Here is a 23,252-nt window from a genome sequence, read left to right as displayed (position 1 = left end):
ACGTCTGGATTCCAGGCAAGAAGATAGTCGTGAATATTGAAGCAGTCTTGCTGAACAACCTGTGTTCATACGTAATGGATTCAAAGGCTTCTATTGACTTGGCTGAGCAGTAGTTCTCTCTTCTGGTTCGAATGAAAAATTCAAGCGCTCTTCTCTTTCTCAAATGGGCATCTACTTTTGGAAACTCTCCAATGTTCAGGTGACTCTGAGGAATCACTAATGCTGGAACATGGATGAGCAGCAAAGAACACATTCCTCCCCAAACCTTGGGCCGCTTCATGTAGGCCCTAGGCCCACAAGCCCAATACCGATCCATCAGGACTGCTGTCCCTGCTCCCATTCTGGAAACGTCAACAGTAGTTTTGCAGTCTATGTTATCTCCCACATGATTTCTTCCTTCTCTTTGGAAGCACAATGTTGTATTCGCCAATGGGATCACAATCATTGGACCTGATTCACTTTCTACCCAGGTCAGCAGTTTGGCATGTTTCGCCCATTACTTCAAACACCCATTGTTCACTCTTTGTACCTCTTGCACATATTCTGACTTCAGTAGATGAGCTGCACAGGACATCAGTCTTCCTTCCCAACTTTTCTTCGACTTCACTTGTCCATAAACTAAGTCTTGAGTTTGTTGCCAACATCCAGGGGACCCAGCTATCTCTGTTATATCAGGGTATTCCATTCTCTTCATGCCTTTCATAACCACATCTTCCTGTCCTTCTGCAGGATACATAAGCATCTTGCTCTCCCATCCAGGTTGCTTTTCTATCTGTGAAGTCTTGATACAATCATCCTGAAATGGAAATGACCATTTCTATCACCATCGCAAGGTGGCCCAACTTCCCTGGAATTTTCCTCCGGTCATGCATGCTGCAAGATGAACGAGGCACCTGGCGTTGTGTTCTGGAACTTCTATAGAGATGAAAGTTTGCGCTGTATTCATGGAATAGGGTATGAGAGCACAGACATGCAACTCTCCCTACATGTTTTCTCTCCCACCTTTCTCATGTGCTGATACTACATGTTAATACTCAAGTGTGCTGCATTGTCTAGATAGGTATTTATCCCCTCATTATCTTCTGCATTTCTTTTGTCTTCCAAATGCAAAGGTTGTGTAATACTCACAAAGCAAATCAAAAACAGTTCTCCTAATGGGGGAACCATAGTGGCCTCTACCTCAGTGGGAGTACTAGTACGATAGAGATTGTGAAAGAGGAGAAACAGAAAGACAGAGTGTAATCGTGCAGGCATTTAATATGCACCAAAACATAGACAACCATCTTTTACACCACCATGGTACTTGTTCATTCTGTAGAACTGTACCAGCTTCCAAATTTCTCATCTTTGATACAATTTATCAACTTTCTTTAAATCTGCAATTGTAAGATCTGTTCAATGATTGCAATTAGCAGCCTTATAATCACATGGCCATTTTTAGGATCCTGTAACAAAAATGTGAATATAAATGTCTCTTCTGACAAGAGCAAGACTAGCTTGAAGTATAAATACAAAAACAGCAAGCACAAGCCTATCCACATCACTATCAGTGAGTAGCATAGGGTTAACTTCTTAGAACAGGTATGCACCACAAAATTAATCTGGATACTGATCATGTTTACAATTTCTGATCAAGAACTAACATTTAGACATAACTTTGATGTTTCAATCTGTTTTCAGAGCTTATTTTTGGCCTACTTAAACTTGCTGCAAGTCTTTGTGCTCCTGCTAAAATATCTATAAGGAGTATCACCTGAGTTTTAGTGCAAACTGAATCTGCATCATTCAATGGCCGTTGCTTTATCGTCCTTTTTTTGTCATCGATTGAGTCTGCATGCGCTGAAATTCTTCTTGTCCTGCTTCTGGATCAGCAACGTTGGGAGGGAAGGTCTCACCTTTATAGACTTTTTATGTTGCCCAAGTGAAGCCAAGCTTGTCTTTCTTGGACCTTTACAGCTGAAGGGGTTATATTTTCAACACAAAAGGGGCCATTAAAATGTGGTTCATGCTACTTCCGGGTGATGTTTTTAACAGGATAAAATCACCAACATACAACTTTGGTGCCGATAGAAGTTCAATTGCGCTGTTTGTTGAATTGTCTTCATCTGTGTTCTGAGATCGACCCCCCTGACGCTTTAGTTGATCTGAAATGAGAGAGATGTTAGAGGCCATACATGTCAAATAGTCATGCAATTCATCACCTAATGTTTTAGCTACACTCTGGACATCACTTCTACTCCTAAACACTTACTCGTGAGGGGTCAGGTAGTGGTCTGAACCAGGCTGATTCCAAAGGGCATATGAAGCTAAGGGTAGGCAATATAGCCATCCCTTCTTCAAAGTCAATTTAATCTTGGCAATCCTTTCTTTAAGGAGGCCGTTGCGTCTCTCCCATATCCCATTCACTTGCGGGTGATGAGCAGAAGAAAACTTGTGTTTAATATTCGATAGAAGCCCTATCTGTTCAAATAACTATTTTTTTAAAAACTTCTTTTAATTGGTATTTTAACAAACAAATCATGGTCATCATATCCAGTATTAGTCAATCAGCAGTACAGGCTTACAATTACGGCAACAACATACGACATTATATTTCAAAGGCTTTCGGGGGGGGGCGGTGCGGGGCACCTTCGTCAGGGGTCTTCATTGTGGGTCAGTGGGGGGGTATCCTGGCATGCGCTGTTATGTATCTTATGGCCTCTGACCAGTGGCCCTGCTGCGTGTTAGTGGTTATGACTCATCTATCCATTTCTCCCAAACCTTAAGGTGCTTCCCGGGTCATCCCCTGGCGCTATATATGTATTTCTCAAGAGACTTGCACCAGTCCATTTCATTCGCCCATCGATTAAGACTCAATCCCTCAGAGGAACCCCAGGTGGTGGCTATGAGACATTTTCCTAGACCCAGCGCTACTGCGAGAAATGCCTTTTCAAGAATCGCCTTCAAAACCCTAGCCTTGACACACAAATGCTTGGACAACAAGGCCCCACCCTACCTCTCCACCCGTCTCACTCTCCATAACTCCACACGACCCACTAGAACTCCACAAATTCACAGCCTCATTTTGCCAAGATTCAAACTCCAAAAAGCCAGAGGAGTGAGCTTCCCTGTTTTAGCCTCGAAGCTCTGGAACTCCCTTCCTGTCCCCATCAGAACTGAGCCTTCTTTTCAAACCTTCAAGAATAAAACCAAATCTTGGCTCTTCACGCAGAATACATGATACACCACATATAAGGTCTGGCCTTAAACTCCAGGGTCGTCCTGCTTTCTTGTATATTTTGTTTATTTACATGCTTATTTTTATTGATTATGTCTGTATATTTTGTATATTTACCTGCTTATTTTTATTGATTATGTCTGTATATTATTGTATTCATGATTCCTCTACGAGACTTCTGTTTCCCCGTATCTTCTTGTAAACTGGGGGAGCTTGAATTTCTTGCCATTGACCCATACTGTAATGTACTGTAACTGTGTATGCAAGACTATGCGCCCGGATGCCTACGGGCCTGGCTGCGCTTTACAAATAAACTAAATACAACTACTTGGTATGGTCAGCTTCTCGCCTGATCCCAAGTATGACCAATTTCGGGTCATGTGGAATGGGGGACCCCAGTACCCTGCTAATCTGGTTAGTACACTAGACCCAAAAGCCCTGGACAACATCACAGTCAAATACCCCATTAACAAAATGCGGCCCATTGTCGGATCTCAGCACTTCACTTTGCGTACTGAAAACTTTGCTGCACAAGTAGCATCAGGGTGTGTACATGGACCTGCCTCCATCCACCTAGAGAAGGGACACACTACCACTAACAGATACCTGCATCCATTACAAACCTGCAGCATATCGACATAGTCAATATGTAAATGCTGAAATTTACCATTTGGTCGAGGTCTTACCCCTCTAATTGTTCTCAGTGTATGCCCAGCAGTAAACTTTTGACACACGATGCAGTTCACTATAAATAGTGCAACGTGTTCTTAAAAATTAAGAATGAACCCGTCTTCTGCAATCGTAGCAGCAAGACTCTCCCTAGTTACATGGGTGGGGTAATGCAGCTGTTCAAGCATGACCTTCAATAATGCTAATGGCATCACTGGCTTTCCAGTGCTGTCTTGTCACCATAATTAATCTGTGGGGGATAAAGAACACCCCCTTCGTTTCCATAATTCCTGCTCTTCCTGCGTAGCACTCCCTTGAATCCCCATTAGTTGGATTATCGATAATGTATTAAACCCTTCTTGCACTAACATGGTTGTGACTACTTTCTCTTTAATATTCTCAGTATCAAAACTCAAAATCTGGAGAATATGCAACCCTTTTGGCTTCTTTGTCTGCGGCTTTGTTCCCACAAGAGATCAAATCTGTTCGCTTAGTGTGAGCTGCGCATTTAATGACTCCTATGGCTACTGGGAGTTGTAGTGCCAATAAGTATGCATGCTGCACTGGGGTACTGTCAGCACAGAGGTAGCCCCTCCTTTTCCAATGCGCTAGTCCTACGTGTACGGTTGACATTACATAGGCAGAGTCACTGTACACGTCACCTCCTGCCCTTCATGTTTATCAACTCCAACAGTAAGCGCTACCAATTCTGCTGCTTGCGCTGAAAAGTTAAACGGTAGTCTTGCACTTGCTAGAACTTCACATTCTACATTTAATCTGTGTTTTATTACCTCGGCGCCTGAATGCATTTCCACACTAGTCTGATCAATTTTTGAAGAACCATCAATACAGAGAATTTCACCTCCTGCTAAAGCATTTTCATTCAAACGGGGTATATCATCATACAATTCAACATAATTAGCACACTCATGTACATGGTCGCCCTCTTCTTCTGGATCAGCTATAAACATGGCAGGATTCACTATTTTACATCTTACAATCTTAATCGTCGGATTCAAAATCATCACCTCATAAGCTGAAGCACTTTGGGGTGTCAATGTACTTTTGGGTTTCTCTAAAATGGCAAATAGAGCATGCTCCACAAAGAGAGTTATGGAGCAGCCCATGACAATACTTGTAGATTTCCCAATTGCGAATGCGGTGGCTGCCAATGACTGTTCACAAGGGAATTGTCCTCTCATAACTGGGTTTAAAATACCACTGTAATATGCTAAAGGCTTGTACCCCAGTGTAGTCCTCTGTGTAAGAACTGCTGTCATAACTGTCCCATTTGTGTGCGAAAACAGATACAATTCCTCAGCATTGTTGGGAATTCCTAAAACAGGGGCTGTACAAATAGCTTTTTCCAGCTCCTCAACCCCTTCCTCCATTCCTTCTGTCCACTCTAGTTTTACTTTATCCACTTGTGCTTTCTTCAAGGCTTGCAAAAGGGGTCTCATGCATGAACTGTAATCAAGCATCCAGGCTCTAACATAGTTGCATAGCCCCCAAAACTGTTGCATCTGTTTCACTGTATTTGGCTTTGCATTTTTCATAATCGCCTCAGCTCTTTGAGGTGTCACCTTCTTTCCTTCATGCGAAATCAACTGCCCTATGTATAACACCTTTTCTTGGCAGTATCGTAACTTCTCCTTGTCTACCTTATATTCCTTTTTGCTAGAATAGTCATCAACTAAATAGAATCTTGTCTGCACTCATCTTCAATGGTGTTACAAATTAGAATGTCATCTACGTATTGTATCACCGCACTCTTAAGATCAATGTTGCCTAAATCCATCTGTAGGACTCTGTTAAAGATTGATGGGGACTCACAGTACCCCTGTGGCAAACAAGTATGTTTCAGTCGAGTTTGGCGGAGCGTAAATGAAGTCAAGTCTTGTGAGTCTTTGTGCAATGTGTTCGAGAAAAACACATTTTTCAAATCGATCACTGTGAAATATCGAGCTTTCACCGGGATACTGCAAAGTATCGTGACCAGATTAGGAACTAAAGGAAACTGCATCTACAATCTGGTTAATCGGTCTTATATCTTGTATAAATCTCCATGACCCTCCTTTAGATTTTTTGATTGCATACACTGCGGTGTTACACGACAATTCTGATGCCACCAGAATTCCTTGTTTCATCAGTGCCGAGATAGTCTGAATATACCCTCGTCAGCCTCTCGAGACATGGGGTATTGTCTTAATCGAGGTAAAATCGTTCCTGGCTTCAGCTTTATTTCAACTTCCCCTTTTCCCTTTAAAAAAACGACACCATAAGGTCTTGTGTTCCAAAGGACGCTTGGCACCTTCTCCAAGTCTACCTGAAAAAATGCTGGATGCTACCGCATTATTGCCATTCGCTGTGTGGCCTCCCTCTTTCTATCCTTATCCAGTATGTGATGCTCATAAAGAACACCACTTCATTGTCTGTTTGGTCTTCCCTAAACATGTCATCAGTAATGTCAGTCAATCTGTACCCTTCCTTAAGAGGTATTACTGTTCTCCATGGTCTACCCTCATTATCTACTCCTTCAAGCATTGCCATTTCCCTTCGTACTATGGCTGCTTCCAATAGGAATTATCTGCCCCCCTCTTCGTCCATAGGTATTTGTGGTCTAAACAAAAACTCATCAGGTATCCTCACACCTTTTCCCACTAAGCCAGGTAGCCATGTAAATAGAATGCTCACTTCATATAGAAAAACCTCTGAATCTACTGGAACGCCTCGCAGAGCCACTTGCCCTATGAATGCCAGTATACATTCTCCAACGTTTAGTCTATTCCTGGTGTGGAACACACTATTCCTTGATCAGTGAATGAAATCGTCATGTTAAGTTTTGTCATCAAATCTCTTCCTAAAATGTTAACTGGTGTTTGTCGTGAATATAACAAAGGAACAGACAAGTCACACCCTCCTATAGAGACTGCTAATTCATTAGTGAAAGGAACTCGACTCATAGCTCCAGAGAATGCTTGAGCATTCATGGTAAGTCCCGACATTGGATATTTTTCCACTTGTATACATGAATGAGTAGCCCCAGTGTCTACTAGAAAAGAAAAAGATTTGACTCCTATCATCACATCGACCCTTGGTTCCTCTTGGGGGTCTGGTGTCACAGATAGTACTGAACACATCAAGTCACTGTGTGAGCTGTCCTATCGTAAGTACAGGGTCATCCCCGTCCCTGTGAAAGGATTTCCTCCTACCACAGTGACAACCTCCTATTCTGGGTGTCAGCACTTGTCCTGTGTTTGCGTACTGCTGTGTCTGCATAGGGGCTTGATGTGACTGCCCTTGTGGTGGACTCATTTGCACTCGCTCTTGCTGCTGTACCTTCTTCACTTGCTGCGCTTGTGTCTGATACAATGTCTGATCTTGGGCAAACTATCCTCCTTCGTCCATCGGGTACTGATTATTCGTCTGCAATGTACCCATTGCCTCCTGTATTCCCAATCCACCGCTTGTTAATACCGCCCCTTCTACGGCAAATTTTGACAATTTTCTTCTGAACTAACTTGACTTCCTCGATTTTCTAGTCTCATCCTTCTTCCTATATTTCTCTTGTAGCAACCGATAGTGATGCACTATCGTCAACTGTATCTCAGCCCATGGCTTTGCTTCCATTCCCACTTGTTTCTTAATTTGTCTCTGTACTGGCTCTGGCAACGCCTGACATAAAATGTGTTAAAATAATGCCACAGTTTTTTCTCATGGCTTGTCTGTTTCAAGCTGTCATTCCTCCTGAATGTCCTGAATATAAGCAATAGGGTCTTCAACTTCTTTCATCTTGTGTGCATAATTGCACCCATATCTGATGTATTGGGGTACTGTACCCTCAGAGCCCCCATACATCTGCTCTACAATTATTAAACAGCACTCCGTCATGCGCTATGTTTTGTGCTGTCACACTTGAATATCCTGCTCTCCTCCATATGTCATCAGCTTTGTCCCCAAGAATAGCTGCCATGAGACCCTTAATTTCCCCCTATGGTCAGTGTATTTCCTCCTGTCATTTTTCCTAATATATGTATCCATTTCCCAGCGCCCGAAGTCAAACTCGGAAGCTTACACCTTAAATGATCCTTATCCATCTGCGAGCATGGAATATACTGTGATCTTGCTCCCACTTTTTCCAATAAGGGAAACTGCATAAACCCCAACCCGCAGTCTGTTCCCATTGTTAGTCTATCCATAGCAGGGACGAGTGTCCCTGTCCATCTCCTTGCCAGTAGTGACCTTAATCTTCTCACATATGGCATTGATTCTCCCTTCTCACTATACAATCGTCCTCGGGGACATTCTGGATATGCTATGGGATCTGGTGTCCTTTCCTTAGGTTGTTCCAGATCTGACCATCTTACTTCTTTATATGATTCCAGGCTTCCTTCAGGGGTGCACTCGTTCCCTCCTCCTGCTTCGAGGATGGACTCTCTTTCTTCGTCCAACATGTCTTGTCCTCAACTAGTGTGACTATCATCCCCTTCACCTTTGTCTAGGTTCATTCTGCTAAAGGACAATGCTCTATGTTTGTGACTGAACAGATCTTTTTCTTTGCTTTGTGATTGAAATGCTAGGGATTGATCCCCCTTGCCTCGACTTCCATAGTTGCTACCTTCCTTTAATTCTTGATAGACCTTATCAATCCTTTCCTCGATGCTTCCTGCATCAACGTTTTCTTCTTACAATACTACTCTAGATGCCCCTGATGTTGTTTCCTTCATCGGAAGGAACTGTTTTCTATCCCATTGTATTGCTGGGCTTGGCCTTACTGGTTCCTTATGAATGACACTTGTATCAAGACCCCGCTGTCTTCTCCCTTGTTCTATTTCTTCTTCTAATTCTCTTTGTTTTCTTGCCGCCCTTCTAAATCTCTCTTCCTCTTGCCTTTGTTCTTCTCTCCTTACTCCTTCCCTCTTCTTCCTTTCGTCTTTGTATTCTTTTGTCCCTTCATCTTTCTGCTTCCTCGCCTTCTCTCTTCCTTTCTCTCCTATCTCTATTTCTATCACTCTGTCTATTCTCTCATTTTCTTTGTATCTGCCCGTTCTTCTTTTCTCTCTTGCTCCTCTTGATACATCTGCTCTCGTCCCTCGCTGTTCTTCCTTTTCTGCTCATCTTTTTCAATCTCTTCTCTCATTCTTTATCTCTTGTTTCTTGCTCATCCTTATCTTCTCTTTGCCTAACTTTCTCAATGCTTTTCTCATCGATTTTGAGTGATATCTGTTCTCCCATCCACTCCATCTGCATGAGCGCTATCTCATCAGATTTAGCCTTCTCTCCTTTCCATCTTTTAATCTCCCTTTCTATTTCTGTCGATATATCCGACCACTCACTCTTTTCTTCTTACATATCTCTTCTTTTCTCTTACTCTCTTCTGAACTATCATCGCTGCTATAAGCGGGCAGTTTGTATATTGGATTACTATACCCCGTTGCTGCTTTCAATTCCTTTAAAGGATACAACACTATTTCTTCTACACTAGCATCTTTTCCTTCGGGTGAGGTAAGGGGAGCCGAGGGCTCAACACCTTCCTCCTTACGCTGATTAAGCATCCACTCCTCAGGTGGCGGATCCTCTCTCTCTTCCTGATACATTTTACAGAGCTCTAGAATGGCTAACTTGTTCTCTAATTGCTTCCCCATGTACGGAGCGTTCAAGTATGTGGTCATGTGCTGCAATACCGCTTTTGACAGCGATCCCCCTTATGGCCACGGCATGAACATCTTATCTGCTGTGCCTTTTATCCATTCTGCACTATACTGTTTGAGCTTAGGCATGTGATTTGGCAGTGTCTTGCATAAGTGCATCAAAGGGGTATCTCCCATAATGACAAGTCTCAATTGACTGTCAATACTTACCAGACTTATAAAATAACCTTTATATTTTTACTTCAAATCCTCACTTTTTCAATGGCTTTAAAACAACAAATATGAGTGTGCTCCATCAATTGCTGCTCAAGCCTCTAATTTCTCAATTAGCTATCTCTATCTTTGGATTGGTACCAACCACTTCGCTAGGTGGTTATAGCTTCTCAACTTTTCTCACATATATCACAACTTCTATCGCTCTTCGATATTTCTACTCAACAAACAGCATGCAGACTAGTCGACATTACACATTAATAAACACTGTTATCACCCATTTTTTTTCCTCTCGCCTTTACTTAATATCCTATACAAGGTTTGAGACGTCACCTCACGTGAACATGTTCACGTATTATATATTTCACTCTACTCCATTGGAGTTTGAGACGTCTCCTTCTGAACTCCCTTGAGCTAGGACTCTAAGCGCTATATTTTCTTGACAAAATATTTCCTGTTACTCCAAAAATGATCACAACCCCATCCCTTTATTTGCCATTCCCCTTAGTCTACTCACCATTCATTCGTTAAATTGACCTGAGGCCTTCGTTATTGACAATTCCTCCAATCGACCACTTTGTTATCCGTCCGCAGAGCACTAAGTGGAAACCGGGAAGGGATTTCATCAAAGTGGGACCTGCCCACCGTCTTGGTTCTTCTTGCAAGTTTATTTCTATCAGCCACTCTCCACAGGCAACCCTGCAACCTTCCGGCTAATGGCAGAGGATACTCGATCATCTGAAACTCTGGAGACAAACTAGTTTGGCTCTTGAACCATCCGCAGTGCTACCATGTGAGCTTAGAGCCCTTTGGGTAACATACATGCAATGGATGGAGCTGCAGAATAACTCTGACACCAAATAATTGAACCAATTCGGGAAGATGACAGATTTTTGCTGTTTTATTATCAATTGTCTAAAACGGGGAGTTAGAACCGACATCAACGGACGTTCACTCAAGCTCTCATAAATTTCACATAAAAACACATTTATATACTAAAAATTCATCATGCGTGATGTCACACTATGTGGCAAATGAGAAAAATCATAGAAGGGTTGTGACAGGCTTAAGGAGAACATCTAAGTATACTTTCTATAAGGGGTGGGATTATGATTGGATGTCTACTATCAGGTGGACAACTCATGTCTACCTCTAAAACATGTAATCTTCAACACTTTTAAGTACACGATATATCATTGGCTCTCATATTATAAGGCCCTTCATTGTATATGGCCCTCCACAATTGGTTGGCATGCTTGTGCCATGTCTGGAACATTCGGTTCACTTAGCAGCACATGAGCTTAGACCCAGGTGCCAGGAGGTGGACTTGACTTTACTTCCCCACCCAATTATCCCAACATCGCTCATCACCCATGCCTTCTGCCATGAAGATTGTGTTTGAACTTGGCTTTGCAAAGTATTCTTGTCTGTGAGAATATAAGGAAATACAAGCCTGCACTATTGCTGTTCTAGAACTCCACGCTCAACTCTATTTCCATCGTTGGCTCACGTGACAGGAGACCATGATTTGGACCGTTCTTCAGCATTTAAATGTCTCAAATTAATAAAACTTGGCACGCGTGGTGTTCTTTATTTGCACCTTAACAAGGGGTGATTCAGCTTCTCACGTTCACTTTCTTTGAGAATTGATAACCGGCCGTGACTGCTTTCACCTTGAAACCAGGCCAAAAAGCCTTACCATTCGGATCCACGATCTCAGCTAATTCTTGCTGCAACACAGTTCTCTGCCTTTCTTCTCCATGGGTCTGTGCTTATTAAATTTATGACAACGATGTCCAGCATCTATACAATGGCGGCTCCGCCTGCAGTCTATTTACTACATATAGCCAGCTTCATTTGTACAGTTTTTGAATGGCTTGCATTTTCTGCAGTGCGTCACACACGTACAATCTTATTTTCACATATGAAAGTTCACTCGACTTTTTACTTCGTCATCAGTTTCTACAGGGACCATGCAGCTTCTTCAGCTAGTCTTCTCAGGCTGTCACGTCTCTCGTGACGTCACCAGCTCCTCTTTCGCTCTTTTTCATTTTCCATTGGGGAGTTCTTCCCTCAGATTGTCGTCTCTTCGGGGATACATTTGGTAGGGTTTTCTCAGTGGGTACCTTCTTTCGAATATTCGCTGTGGTATGGTCACAACTGCAGGTGTCAAGCATGGCACAATCTCAGGCTGCCAACATACAGGAGGTAGGGGGGCGGGATTTCCTGCAGAGGCATGCAGCTGCTCCTCTACAACATTACTAGGAATAGTCCACATTCCAAGGCACATCACAGAGGCTTCATCTGCTGTCTTGGGAATGTCCTCCAGCTAAGGTCCTGCACAAAAGGATCTGGACGCCATATCGCCTTTCGCAGAAGGTGTCACAAATATGGGCAAATCAACCCCTGCCTTTGACTTGAACCACCAAACTCAATAGGCTAAGCTAGGGGAGTACACAGGTGTGAAACAAAAAGCTGGTCAGCTATCAATGTCAAAGTAGCATTCCTGCTTTCACACACTCAAACAACAAAAAGGCATGGCTTAGATGGCAGGAAAGACAATGGAAGAGGAATCCGTTTTAATACCTTTTGAAATTTGAAAGCAAATCCTGCCTGGAATAAAGCAGCGACTTACACAAGAAACACTACAGAAAGAGATAAAGCATTTGGGTATCAACAGCTTGGCTGAAAACTCCAGGAGAGTCAAAGCTGAGATCTCAGTGCAAGCATAAAAATGCGATATCACTAAGTTCACATACCATAGTCAATGATAGCTAGGTAAATGGGGTGGGAGGCATGACAAACAAATGACCCTGAGCCGGCAGCAAACTAGCTGATGAAACCTTATAGACCTCCAGGAAATGGCCTAAGGAAGAAATTACAGACCAATGCACTGATATTTGCTACTGTTTTTCATTGCCACACTTACGTTTCTTCCCTCAGGGTCCAGGATGTGGGTTTACCAATTGATTTTTGCTGTTGTGCATTGCCATACTTACGTTTTTTCCCCTAGGATTCAGGGTGTGGGTTTCCCAATTGATTTTTGCTACTGTTTTGCATTGCCGTGCTTGCGTTTCTTCCCTTAGGATCCAGGGTGCGGGTTTCCCAATTGACTTTTTCCTACTGTTTTGCATGGCCATTCTTGCCTTTCTTCCCATAGGGTCCAGGGTGTGTGACCGGCAATTGAAGTTTGCTGCTGTTTTCCTCTGCCATCCTTGCTTTTCCTCCCTTAAGGTCCAGGGTGTGGGTTTCCCAACTGAATTTTGCTGCTGTTTTGCATTGCCATACTTGCCGAGGCACGGCCCACCCACATTCATACTTCTCAATAAACACTACTCGATTGCACACACGCAAAAAACGCATCACCATCTCCAAAAGAATACAGCTGAGACCCACACAAAAGTCGGACCAGCAGTTCACATAATCTGACCCTTCTGACTCTCCCACTCCCTTGACAACTTTTCACTGCACCCACTCTCTCACCTGATAACTATGGCTGCTAGGGGCTAGAGACCTAGCCACTCCCTACCCACCTTCAGGCTGGCAAAAATGCACACATGCATTTTAGAAATCTTTTCTTCACCTCTCACATCTCTGACTACGGTCTTCTAAAGGACATTCATCCCCACAGCGCTTCGAGGCCATACCAGTGGCAGTAGGCGCTATACAAATGCCAAATAACATAACATATGCACTGTATGATAAGCAAAGTTGTCTGATGAAGAATCAATGAAGTATAACACATGAAATACATCTAATACAGGTGATCCAAACCCCTTCAATTGCACCAATGATCCCCAAACGTCCTGGCACACTCAAACTGTGCTCGCCACTCACAAACACCATATGAGCTGAGTAGATGCTGCTGAAAAGGCTGCAGGATTCCATCTACTCTAGACAGCGGTCAGGGCATCAGAGGAAATGAGCCTGCAAAGACAATATGGTGGGGTTTGCATTGGCAGTTCAGACGGAGATCCCGTTTCTGGTGTAACAAAGCAGGAGCATCCATTATCATCTCCAACAGAGACAGAAAACCATGGCTGAGCCTGCCAGATGGGACTGACCAGAACCAGAAAACTTGAAGGCGGTTCCTCGATATCATAGCAATGGGGCTTTATGTCTACCCGTGCAGGAAACAGTGTGCAGATCTTTACCTAGCCGCACTTGGCACAACTCCCTAAACTGACACTTCCCCCTTTCACGCTTCAAGGTAGCGTGAAAAGGAGTTAAGCTCTACCCCGGCCTCTCTCCATTGCTCCTATGGGCTTCTAGTTGGAAGGGGGTGTCCCCCTTTACCTCATGGCTCTCCCCTACCCTGCTGCTTACCTGCTTCCTAGTTCCTGCTGGCTCCCACCCCTGCCTGTGCGCAACTTCCACTGGCACCAGCAACCCCCCCCCCCGAAACCCTTGCATTCATGGCCTTGCCGCCACTATACTTTCCCAGCCCCACACACACACCCTCCAGCCCTCTACCACTAGTGCCTGGTTCTTTCTCATGAAGCAAGCATGGCAAAGACCCATGCTGTGTTTTCTTCATGGAAAAACATGCCACTGGCAAAGGGAGGCAAGGGCACCATCAGACAGGTGTCTTTGTGCTCCACCCTGACTAAGCAATCTGCTAACCACAATACATCTCACAATAATGAGACAATCAACATCTTGAAATGCTGATACAGAATGGAGCCGTTGAGATCCCTGAGAGTGACCTTCTTCCTTAAATGGAAGATATTGCTTATGAAACCCTTATAGTGATGAGGAGCTTCGTCTTTAGCCATCTTCTCAAGTACTCCACATACCACCTTGGAAAAATGAATTGGGAGAGGAAGAAACCCAACCGGAGGCTGCGAAACCTGGAGAACAAACCCTTGCACTGTCTGTAACACCCATGGGTCTTGAGAAGCAAGCAACCAATGTTGATATATATACTGAATTCCTCCTCCCAAAGGAAGGGTATAGGAAAAGAAGAGGGGGATGCCCACCTTGGTTAAATTGTCTGCGACCCCTGTTGCCCAAAATCCTCTTGTCCTGAATTGCTGCCCTTACTGTGGAAAGAAGGGGGTTTGTTGGGGTGAAAACCCTGGCTGGGGGTCTTTGGGTGGTCTAGAAGAAAAGCCTGAGGATCTAGAGAACCAGTTGACTGAGTAAACTCCAACTGGGACGGCCATGAAGCCTCCTATTGTCCCTTCCAAGAAATTGATAAAATCCTGGCTATTTGCCTATGGTGACTCCAATGTAATGGCCAAGTAACTTGTACAGTTTGTTATGCTTGATTGAGACCACACAACCAGGTTCTAGCTAGCCTCAATGTAACTGGATTGCAACAGCGCTGATGCTCGTGGACGTAGGCGATTTACAAATGTAATAAATAAAGAAATGGTAGAGGCTTGAGGGCTGAACATTTTCCTCAGGGCAGTCTGAGCCTTACCAATAGAGGTAGTCCAGTCCCCAGGCCCTTCAAAAAGTATCCCCAATAGTGCTTTCAGCTCCTGTTGAAAAGGATGACATCAGTGTTGGCCCAGGCTGCAATGGGCTCAGGAAAGGCATTACATGCAGCTCCCTCGTGGTCCAAATGTGTCCTTTTTACTGGGGCCTTTGTGGTGATGGAAGCGCACCCCATGCCACCAGCTGTAGGCCCCCTTCCGCATATCTAGCTAAAGGATTAGGGGAAGGATTGTCTCTCTTAGCTCAGGCCCTATCAGTGGAAACATCAGTGGTTTTAGATATGAAGACATTGAGAGATTCCAGTGCCCTATCCACAGAGGAATTAACAGATGTATCGATACATTGAACAAATTCACCCCTCCAGTCATCCTCAATCTGCCGACCTCCACTTAATGCCCTTGCTATCTCTGAGCAGCGTCAACAGGCTGTACTGAGGTCTGTAGCCCCTCTGATACCTGTCTCAACATGGTGGATTGAGTTGGGAGGCAGCTGCAATGATGTAACAGCGAAAGAGAAAATAGTATTGGTGCATGTAGCAAGCCGGGTGTCTCTGCGCACCACCAGGTCCTTTTCTCGAATGCAAACCGCTGCGCAGAGACCTCACAGTGATTGTGAATGTGGGTCAGGAACTGGGTCGCCACCCAAGGGGAAGCCGACATAAATCGGTGCTGCTCTCGACTTAGGTAAGCAGAGTAAAGAAATAGTAGCGACAGTAATGAGGTGCAATGCTTATCTGGCTCAATTAAGAAGTAAGAAAAGGGGGCAGACTTTGCTTACTGGTCACTCTTAAAGGGTCTACACCTTATGGATGTGTGAGTAGTAAGTGACTTTAAAAAATCAGTTATGGGAATAGCAATTTTCTATGTCTTACTGCTGTACACATTAAACAAAAGAGTTTTCTGCAGAAGTGGAAGGCTCTCTGTCACGCCATCGAATATCTGGTCACTTTCTTTTATTTTATTTTTTTTCATTTGTAAAGCGCCTAAGCCCTCGGGCATCAGGGCGCTGTTGCATACCAGTTGCATTTGTACAGAGCTTAAAAACATTACAATATACAGACAAGGCAGGCAGTGGTCCCTAAGGATTTAGGGAATAGTCAATTTCTCTTCAGAGTTTATGTGAAAAGCCAGGTTTTTAGGGCTTTGCAGAAGGCCCAAAAAAATTACTGTTTTCGGATTCAGTTGGTAAGGAGTTCCAGTGGAGAGCTGCGACAGAGGAGAACTTGATGTGAAGTTATAAAAACAGCTTGTTTGCCAAGTGATTGCTGCATTAACTGCTGTTTATTAGTGATTGCTGGATATACTGTTCTTTTTTTAATCCACACCTAATAGCTTATACTGCTATCTAACTGCTACCATTGGTGCATATTTGTTGCTTATACTGCTACTTGACTATTGCCTAATAACCAGTGGTCGAAGTGTACGAAAAGAAGTAGTGGAACTATGTTCCCTGCTGGTCTGCACTTACTCCCCACAAACCCCATCACCACGTCCCCTCCCACACACAATACAAAACCCCCAAACACATGTGCCTGCTGTTTAAGAGAACGTTACATATAGTGCACTGAAAGTGCAAGTTTCAACTTCCTACTCTTTTATTTTAAAACAAAACCATTCCGATACAGTTTCTTTTTAATATAAAAGTATAGGAACCGTAAAACTTAATTTTAAAAAGTAGAGGAGCACCGCTCCCGACCGCTCACGCTCACTTCGACCACTACTAATAACATACAGTGTTATCTAACTGCTGCCCAATAGTAATGGCTACATACACTACTACCTAACCATTGCGTATCTGACATAGTTGGACGACCACTTCCTAATAGACCATACCATAGACTATTACTCCTATCTGCGATTTGAATTATGACTCCTAACATTGTCCAGTTGACCTTACTATCACTTACCTTACTAACGGTCATCCAACAAACCACAGCCTACAGGCCAGCAACCTTTGACAATGTCTAACCTAACATTCATACCTTGCCCTCCTTCTGTAAGAAACAATAGACTCCAAGCCAGACTATCTTGCCTGTACGAACCACTATCTAGCAATTCGCCTAATCCTTGCCTTGACTTTACTAATAACACTTTCAAGGTCAAAGTGCCCTACAATCTAAACAACGCGGACACATCCAACAGCCAGAAACCTAAATCTAATAATCACTTTAAGACCAAAACAAATTTACCTAAACTTACAAACCCTCAGGACCTTAAAAATGTCACCAAAATCTCTGCCGCCCTAATAAATACTGGATCTCTAGTGACACACACTATGGAAATAGCAGACCTGATCTCTATGGATGACCTGGACAGCCTAGCAGTTACAGAATCAGGGCTACATGCAGCAGCTGGTCCAGCCCTCGCCTTAGCTGTACCTGAAAACTACCAAATTCTTAGAGCAGACAGAATAGACGCCAGAGGAGGCAGTATCGCCCTCATTGATAAATCAAGACTAGCAATAAGATTAGCTCCTTCACCCTCAATTAATCCTGTGAAATTCTTACAGCTAAAGTACCTATCTCCAACTCCCGCACCTGAACTATCTTCCTATAATATATACCTCCAGGAACTATGGGCTCCTTTGAGGAGGACATCTCTGGCATTCTCTCAAACAATACCAAAGCCTCATCACAAATACTATTGCTGGGAGACTTTAATCTTGGATTAAATTATCTTGCCGACGAAAATGCTTAGGCAATATCTGACATTCTCTCAGAACAGAGACTCACCCAAAGAGTGACTCAGCCAACTCACATCACGTCAAAGGCAGAACGCTAGACTGGGTGGCCGACATGAATTGTGAAAAATCTATCACTCCATCACATCACAACCTTGGACAGACCACCTCCTAATCGCCTTCACTTTAAAAATAAATATGCAAATGTATATAGACAAAGCCATAGCTCCACCTCTCCTTATAAGGAAGAAAAAAACATCATGGTGGAGAGGTTACTATCTCATATCCTCCCCACCTTGAACTCAATCCCGAGTACTTCTGACCCTAACCTTCTAGTCAAGACTTACAATATTACTATGTCTAAAGCACTAGACATCATCGCACCCATTAAAATGCGTGAAAGTAACCAAAGAACGCATTTGAATGCCTGGTTTACACCACAACTAAAAGCCCTTAGATTAGAAAAAAGAAAACTGGAAGCCACATGGCGACACACCCCATCTGAAGAAAACAAGACTAATTTGATCAACTTTGCTGACAATTATAAAAAAGAAATAATCCGTACTAAAAAAGACTTATACAATGATAGATCTCTAAAGCATGTTCCAATACTAAGGAACTATTCACAATTCTGCGTGAAATGGAATCTCCCATTCCACCCACAGACAATGTGACAAAGGACAAACTCAGGTGTATAAACATACAGAATGCCCTAGCAAAAAAAATAGTACTTCTTCAAAACAAGATCGCTGATAAGAGATCCACCTTGCCTAGCCATGACACGCAAGTCACAACTCCTAAGGAATCGACTAATATATCAGATCAATTCAAGTTTTCCAAAGTCTCCATCCTTGAAGTCTCCTCCTTTAAACCGTCAAGATGCCAGGGCGACAACTGCCCTGCCCAGATAATCAAAGACGCAGCCAGAGACCTTGCACCATTTATATCTAAACGAATTAACGCCTCCATCTCAACAAATATTGTCCCAAATAACCTAAAAGAGTCATGGGTCTTATCTCTGCTAAAAAAGCAAAGCTTGGACCCTACCAGTCTGACTAATTATAGGCCAATTACAACAGTGCCCTTTCAACTTAAAATACTTGACAAAGTAGCATATCTTCAAATACAGAAGTACCTTGAAACTAACCATCCTCTAGGTGTTCGTCAATCAGGCTTCAGGCCACAATGTGGCACTGAAACAGCACTAATTGACTTAAAAACACAAATTGATGAGCTCAAGGACAAAGGGAAAACTGCCTTGCTACTCATCCTTGACTTGTCAGCTACCTTTGACATGGTGGACCACAAAGTTCTATGCAAACACCTTGCCTCAGCGGCTCATTTCTCAAAAGACGCAATAGCATGGGTCCAATCCTTCCTAAATAACAGGACCATGAGAGTCTTCTCTCCATCAGCATCAGCTGACCCCATCCAGACAACTTGTGGCGTACTAAAAGGTTCTTGTGTCTCGCCAACAATGTACAATATATTCACAAAGCCGTTGTTCGACAAATTGGACAGTCTGGGTGCCACCTACACTAACTATGCAGATGACACCCAGATCCTCATACCCCTCACGGGAGATTACCTTAAAGACACAGCTCTTGTGAATAAAATGTACCTTCTCATTCAGACATGGATGGCAACCATCTTGTTTCCTAACATTATGTGTTACTACTGACTTCTGCAATTGTATTCGCTCTCCCCTCTTGCTTCTACACTCTTATTGACTGCTTACTCTCTGTTCTTTCCTCCCCTCTCCCTTTTCCTATCTCCCCCCCCTTACTTTCTTTTATGCACTTACTCTATCAGAATTGTCCCTGGACCTAGTATAATAGCAACCTTGTCTGTCGCTACCCCATCCCCTTACTCCCCCCCCTCCCTCCAGCACTATCCAAAATGTTGTTAGGCCTAGTACGATAGTCGCTTGTTTTTTTCCTCGCCTCCCTTTCTGCACCCCTCTCCCTTACCTTTTTTTTTCTCCGGCTTGACCAGAAATGTCGTCAGGCCTAGTACGGTAGTCGCCTGTCTGTTTCCATTTCCTTCCTACTCTCTCCCTCCCTTCCTTATCTATGTCTTAGCTCTTGCACTCTCTGAAATGTCGTCAGGCCTAGTACGATAGTTAATTTCACATCCTTACTGTTCATAGCCTGTAAGAATGTCATTGTATTTTCCCTTGTTCCCTCCCTTGCCTTGAAGCGCTTTGAAACACATTGTGCATAGGCACTATATAAATAAACTATCATATCATATCATATCATATCATAACCCATGGCCTCTGCCTGAATGACGACAAAACCGAGCTCCTGATTTTGGGAACTGCTGCCAATTTGAAAAAACTCAACACTAACTATTCTGTCTTTAACATTGACGGAAATACCATCAAGGTTGTAAAGGAAGTAAAAACCCTAGGTTTTTACCTTGACTCTACATTAACCTTTAGTAAACAAGTAAACACCATGGCATCAGCAACAGCCTATACAGGTAAGCTAATTAGGGCTTGTAGGCAATTCCTCTCTAAAACAAGCTGCATCACCCCAGCCAACGCCCTTATACTCTCAAAATTGGATTACTGCAATGCCCTTTACATGGGTGCAAGCAAGCCGGTAAGATAGCTCAGCGGGTTGAGTGCTTGCTGCTGCGATCTGAGCGTAATCATCAGGTCGCAGGTTTGAATCCCGGCAAGGCCAACTCAGCCTTTCATCCTTCCGAGGTCGATAAATGAGTACCAATTTCGGTTGGGTGATATTGTATGTATATATGTGCTATGTAAAGTGCTTTGGATGAAGGCGCTATATAAATAACACATCACTATTATCATTGAATAAAATTCAAATCTTACAGAATAATGCTCTTAGAACAGCTCTAAATATTCCAATCAGAGTTTAGGAGACAAAACCACTGGCTGACGATCAATGACAGAATCCTGTTTAAAGCAGTTTCACTCACATTTAAATGTCTCAACAAAGCTGCACTCCCTTATCTAACTGAGAGAATAGTCAAGAAAACTTCCACCCGCCCCTCCAGGACTGCTACCTCCTTGTGCCTCAAGATACCTAGATTGAACCTTTCCCAGTCAAGGCTGCACAGACTTGGAACGCGCTCCCACTTGCACTCAGAGTGGAACAATCCTACTTCAGTTTCAGACGCAATACCTTAAATTGGTTGAGAACTAACGATACCTAACGTTACTGTTCCTCACTACTGCACGTAGTATCATGTAATATCTCGACTACTTGATGATAACTCTTCTGTTTGCAATTTCCCACTCACTATTCTTGTATGGATCCATGTATGTCGTACTTTGCCACTTCCCCCTTTCTTGTCAATCCTATTATTGTACTTGTACTCTGCAACTTACACCGAAAGTAATTATGTACTCCTGCACCCAGTTAGCTTTGGGTGTGGTGCGCCATACAAATAAAATAAACAAACAAGCAAGGACTAATTGCCTAGATAGGAAGCAAATAAAGGAACTGATAATGTACACATCTAAAAGAGAGAAAAGGGCATGTGCGTGTAAAAAAGACAAAGTTAATTGAAAAGTGTTTAAAAAGCAGCATAACACAAAGATAGATAATGTGACCCCTGCGCCACAGATGACATGATATTAAAGGGGCTTTAGACGTTAGATAAAGGGAAATGAAAGTGACTCAGTGAGAACTCAGTCAATAACAGAAATAACTGGTGGGAATACAAACAGAAATGTATGTCGGAATCAAAGGGTTTTATTGAACTGGTACTCAGTATGCCTTCCACATCCAGCACCTCCATGGTCCCACACACCACACCAGGTCCCCTAGCTCTCTCCCTGACCTCCTCCTCACCTGACTCTCCAAGCGCCCTGGTTATGTGGGGTAGACCAGGACATCCGCAACATTGGCATGGAGGGCTGAGGGAGACAGGCATATCCATCAATGAGTGAGGAAACATTCATTCGCATCTGCCATTGGCACTTCCTTTAGAGAAGGCACTACAAACCCCTCAATGGTGAATAGATACAATGAGAGTTCTTCATGGGTTCTGGCTGCCCTCAACCACCAGGTTCCCCTGCCAACATAACGCCTCCCACTCGGAATTCAGAGGCCACGCCCCCTGTGGTTCTCTGCTACACCTATAGAAACACATTTGGAGACCACTCCGTGGTTGGAAATAAACCAAAGAATAGTTTGTACATATGGGAGCTTGTACTCTCACACTAAAACCACAAGGTCCTTGGCTAGCTTCTCACACTAGGAGATGACATTGCAGAGGAGCTATGATTTTTCAAAGATTCATTCAAACTTTCCTTCTTTGCCTCACTGGGATTAGAACGGGTTCACATGTTTTGGAAGTGAAAGGGTAATGTTTTGGTTACTTACTGTAATCTAGTTACATCGACTCTTACCTCCTCATCTAAGAATGATGGCAAAAGCTTAACATGTTGTTGCAGAAGCCACACCAAAGTCCCAAGGCACCAACATTGGTAGCGCAATGTAATACAAGGCTAATAACAGAGGGAGCTGTGTGCCAGGTAACACAGAATATCGACCAGTCCCCCTTTACTCTGTATCCTTCTAACTTTGATCTATTGGCTGTAATAGATTCTGAAAACCTCTGGCCTCGTTAATAAGAGAGAGGTCCTAAATAGCTCTTTTCCGGACATCTTTTAAACAGCAGTCTGTTCACTACTGTTTCAGAAGCCATCATTGTGTGAACCTCTGCTAAATAATGATTGCCTAATACTGGATCTGCCTTTGCCACAAAGGTTGAGAAGTGTCTCACGGCTGAGCACACTTTGGAGTTAATGAAAATCTCAACCAACCAGACAGAAGCTCAAACAAGACCTAAACATTGATCGGGAAGTGCTGCTCTAGTATTTAGGGGGTGAGATATATCTGTGGGTTGCCTCCTCTAAAGAGACGCACAACTGCTAACCTGACCTCTGATCTATACAAAGGCATAAACAGAAGCACACATGTGTGTGAATTGATCAAGGTGGTTTATAGTCAAAATGTCGAAAACAAAAAAGTCAAAAACAATAAAGTTGACAAAAAAAAGTCGAATTTTTATTTATTTTATTTTTTTAGTGGGGGGGGGTTCCCCCCCATTTATTTTTTATAGCAAAATCCAACAAAACATAGAAATTAAAAAAAACACATTCGGTTTTTTTTTCTACATTTTTTTTTCTACATTTTTGTTTTCGACTTTTTGCAGTCGACATTATGATTGCACACCGTTCGAGGTTGAGGCTTGTTCCTGTATTGTCTTAGAAAGATGCCTTGAACTTAATAATGCCTTTGCTGGGAATTGAGTAAATTAACAAAGCCCCTGAGTGGGTCCTATCTAGAAAAAAAAACTTTGGACTTTAACCAATGTTTGTACATAATGTTGCAAGACAG

Source organism: Ambystoma mexicanum, chromosome 12 (assembly GCF_040938575.1).
Source record: "Ambystoma mexicanum isolate Mex_15411 chromosome 12, UKY_AmexF1_1, whole genome shotgun sequence".
Classification (NCBI taxonomy): Eukaryota; Metazoa; Chordata; class Amphibia; order Caudata; family Ambystomatidae; genus Ambystoma; species Ambystoma mexicanum.
This window is presented reverse-complemented; position numbering follows the sequence as displayed.